This window comes from Hevea brasiliensis, unplaced genomic scaffold (assembly GCF_030052815.1).
Source record: "Hevea brasiliensis isolate MT/VB/25A 57/8 unplaced genomic scaffold, ASM3005281v1 Scaf44, whole genome shotgun sequence".
NCBI lineage: Eukaryota > Viridiplantae > Streptophyta > Magnoliopsida > Malpighiales > Euphorbiaceae > Hevea > Hevea brasiliensis.
The window spans coordinates 84245-88611 of NW_026614962.1; the positions used below are offsets into that span (position 1 = coordinate 84245).

General features: G+C 41.5%; 2 pseudogenes; both read right to left on the reverse strand.

Moving 5' to 3' along the window:
* Positions 1-2278: 2278 nt before the first annotated feature.
* On the reverse strand, positions 2279-3226 carry LOC131177397 (NADH-ubiquinone oxidoreductase chain 6-like; annotated as a pseudogene).
* A 307-nt stretch (positions 3227-3533) lies between these two features.
* Positions 3534-4367, reverse strand: part of LOC131177394 (ribosomal protein S4, mitochondrial-like) — a 1124-nt pseudogene continuing 290 nt past the window's right edge.

Below are 4367 nucleotides of genomic sequence, written 5' to 3' on the forward strand. Positions count from 1 at the left end.
CCTTAGGGGTATGGAACTCGCCAAGAAGGTAAGGTTCCGATTACAAGTATGGACCTCCTTGCCTCCGAGTCCTTATTTTTAGCCAGTTGGAGAGCAATCCAGCCCATAAAATGGAAGTGCTTCTGTCTTACAGGCATTACCCTCGTGCTCTTTCTGATGCCCGGCTAGTTACAATTGAAGGTGGAGTAGCTTTGCCTTTACCTTCGCTTTTCGATCCAGTTAGAGTTGGAGTGCCAGTTTCCAGTGAGTAATATCAGATTTCTTTTGTCTTTCATAATGCTAAGCTGGGATTTTATAAAGCTTGAATAAGGGGGAATCTATCTTGTAATAGGAAAAAAAATATAGCTTGCAAACCATCAAATCAAGTGAGCAAGCTAACAAGCGAGTGCAGAAAGCTTGTGAATTAAAGTCGGGATTTTAGTGCCTTCCCAGGGGCTTCTATATTACGGCATATCTGGCAACCTGTTTTGGAAGCCCTTTGTTAGGGTTCTAGGAGTAGTTTCCAGTCGAGTTCCGCAGTTGCCTTGACTCTCCCCTACCTGTAACAGTAATAATTGCTCCCCTGGGCTAACGAGATTTCGATTTCTTTTTCGATTCTTTCTTTATTATTGATTCATGTGTCGGACTAGTTGCTTGCCAAAAAAAGGCCTATACTGGTGGTTTTTATGGTCTTTCCTGTTAAATGAAATGTCCCTGCCTTCTTTTCGTTCTTGCACAACCTATTCTGATGTCGCCGAATCGGCTTAAATCGGGCTTGATGCCATCTGCGGTTCGGAATCCATGTGGGCTTTCTGGTTTGGATGATTCCTGCTTCATTCTAAAGTGAGGTTTTTTTTATTCCGAGTTGGCGCCTGCAGGGGATTCTAAAAAGGCATTCTATTCTCTTTCTTTCCTTCTTGAAAGTCAAATTTTGAGATATGTCACTTCTGTCTAAAAGGCTAAGGCTCCCTCCCAACTTTCGAATTCTTTCTAAGCCTCTTTACTAGACTATTAGTGGCATTTCGTTAAGAGCACATTCCTCCTAACTTCCAAAAGCTTATCCAAGCAGCTTTTTCTGTGCATCTTCTTTAATCCCTAATCAAGGACATTTTCAGGAAAGTGTTCGTCAATAGCAGCCCTAAGAGCCTAGTTGTCCAATTCCTTCACCTTCATCAAACCTTCCACCAGCAGTTGATTCTCAGCAGCCTATTCTATCAAAGGAAAAGTTCGCATATTAGGAGTAGAATTCCCTAGTTATAGACTTGAATAAAGTAAGATAGAGTGCGCTGTTGATGATACACATTACATAAGTAATTTACATACCATACGGAATCACGAAAGCATAGTGACAGAAAAGACCTAACACTCTAAAGATAGCTCCTGACTCTCGGGGAGAGGGAAGATCGTCTTAAAGAGAGAGATCTGCAGGAAAGCGAAGAGCTTAGCCTTTAGCGCGTGCCAAGCCCAAGCGAAGATCCATCCATCCTTGCTCTCAGTCAGTCCGTAATGCCTGCTTTTTATCGACAGTAGCCGATCTGTGCTTTCTAGTTCAAGTAGCAATTCCTGTCAGTGAGGGATGGAATAACATATGAATGAGAGAGTCTTAGTAGACCGGAAGAGGCAATCTTTTATTGTTGAATGCATTAGAGTTCATGCTTGGTAGCAGTTCCTCGGTCGCAAGCCGGTACGTATGCTTTCTAAAAAGCCTGGCTTCCTTGCTTAGCTCGAAAAAGTACGCTATTCAAAGCAGAGAGAAGGCCTGTAGAGGGATAATTTCCACGATTATCTCATCTGCTTTATAGCCTTAAAGCAACTAGTCCTATTCGTAAACATCTTGAATATGAATGTGCAGCCTATGATTGGCTTATTTCCAAAGCTTGGATTCAAAACATCTCGAAATCATTCATAAAGAAATCTCTCTTACTATGCTTAAGAGATGCATAAGCACTGACCGAAGAGAAGGAACTGCGCACTCACACACTCGCAACTGACTGGTTTGCTGACGCTAACGCTCCTTTGCTTGCTTGGTACCCTTTTTCTTGCTATTGGGGACTGATTGGTTCCCATAGGTGGAGTGGTCCCTGCAAGGCTATCTGTCTACTTGGTTCTGGTTGTAGGCTTCGTCTTGGGCTATCTTCTTTCTCCTCGTTCCAAGTCTTTCCTCAAATAGACAACTAGAAGTTATAGGAAGAAAAGAGTCCATTATGTCCATGCCTGTCTAAAGATCATTTCCATAAAACAATAGGATAGGAGCGTCCCTCCACATACTCACGAATTGGATTTGAACCAATCTCAAGCTACTTGCCCTTTAGTAGATCGTGAGTGGGTCTGTCGTCCTCCTCATTATAGTCCTCCTAAAATCAATAGCATTTCGTCGAAATATATCCTGTCTTTTCACCTTAGTAGTCCTATGCATAGTCAGTACTATAGCCCCAATCATGGCTACTAATAAAATAAGACTAGGAACCAAAAACCAGACGAAATAGTAGGTATAAAGTAAATTGCCCAATGTTTCCAAATTAGTCCAACTTCGTACCTTTCCGGCATAAACTGTATATCTCAGAGAGGTCGTATTTCTTTGGGTTGGTAGTAATGGAATGGTTTCATTATCTAAAATGAAGAACATTTCCCACCAAAGGATCAGTCCAATAATACCACTCACTGGTAAATAGCGCAAGACTTCTTCGTGAATCTCCGCTATTTGAATATGGAACATCATAACAACGAATAGGAATAAACGGCTATAGCTCCTATATAAACTACTGGGAAGATCATAGCGGAGAAGTCGAGACCTAACAAAAGAAGTAAACCTGAAGTATCGCGAAAGACTAGGATGGGAAACAAAACGGAATGTACCGGATTTTTAGCACGTGCAACCATCAAACCAGAGACCAAAGCAGGGCTCGACAAAACAGAAAGTATCATGGTACGTCGTCCTTCCCTGAAATGGAACTTTCATACTGGAGCAAGAACTAGCATGAAAGTCGATCTATTACGACCAGCGCGGTTGTTCGTATTTCATTTTCTTTTTCCAAACCAAGCCCTTCTTAGAAAGCACTCACTGAGTTACTTACGGAATCTCAAATCTCTCTCGACGCCGAGAATTTTTTATGTGTCCAGGTCGATTAGAGGTTCGGTTTGCTTCTCCCCTTTAGCGTTCTGGGCCCCTGAAAAAATAAAGAAACCCGAAATCAAAAAGAAAGAAGAGAAATTTGGCCATGTTTCCCGAGAGAGGCCGCTTTCTCTCAGGCCATCAGTCTTCTACTTCTAGTCGACTGCTCTATGACGGGCGTCGCTGTTTCCTGGGCTCTGCTCGCTCGTCTACGCTCCGACCCAGCAAGTAATAATTGAAATGAATTTCACCTTGCCTGCATTAAGATTTAAAACTTTTCGTCAAAAAAAAGGCAATCAATCAGAATTAAGAAAAAAAATGGAAATAGTGACTAGATGGATCCCTATCTTTATCTCTATCCACGGAGATACTATCTATATGGATAGAAATCTATCTATGAATCGATCTAGACTATCCTCTATCCGGATAGATATGTCCTATGAGCGACTACGCCGATCTTTATATGTTTTGGCCACGTCCGTTTCCGCTCCGAAGAGGAAGGTTTAAATCTTTCAATCTTATGTCGTGAGGGATATGACCTATGTTCGGTCCATAAGATACCACAGCTTTTAGTGTTCTATGATTCACCTCCGAATAATGAGTAGGTAGTTCGATCCTTTTGATTCTTCTCTTCATAGTAAACTGATAGGGGGATGCGGAGCAATAGATCGAATTACTATATAAAGAAGAGTTGTAAACTATAGGACTTCTTATTCGAGTAGGAAGATTTCCCGGTTTTTCTCGTTCCTTTTTCTTCGATAAGAATAGGGATTTGAAATGATACAAATTTCTCTTCATTCTGTTGTGCTCAGCGAAGGAACTGCCTAAGCATACTTTTCGGATCCAAACTTCTTTGTTCTTTCTAAGTCTTCTTCTTGCATAGAAGAACGCAACTCGTTGCAAAACCTGGGATTTTAGTAGTAGGCGGCATCCCCTCTTAGTTTGTGAGTAGGTGGAACCATTCTGTTTTGGTTCTTCTCCACATTCTTACCAATGGTGATCCAGGAATCCCGCCTATGATTTTTTCAACTGATATTTCGATATAGAAAGATCTCTCCTTATTTCTTCACCGCGGATTCTTGCGTCATTTTCTTGAAAAGATGTTAGATCACCGTGGGACACTTTCAAATGAGTAATGCTTACCATTCCATTATTCACAAACCCTTCTGATGACTTATCGGCTGCCTTGCTTCGAGGAATAGTTTCACAAAAATGGAGACGAACCGGAATAACGTCCGATCTTGTTTCTGGATTAAGTAGAAAGGGATATATGAAG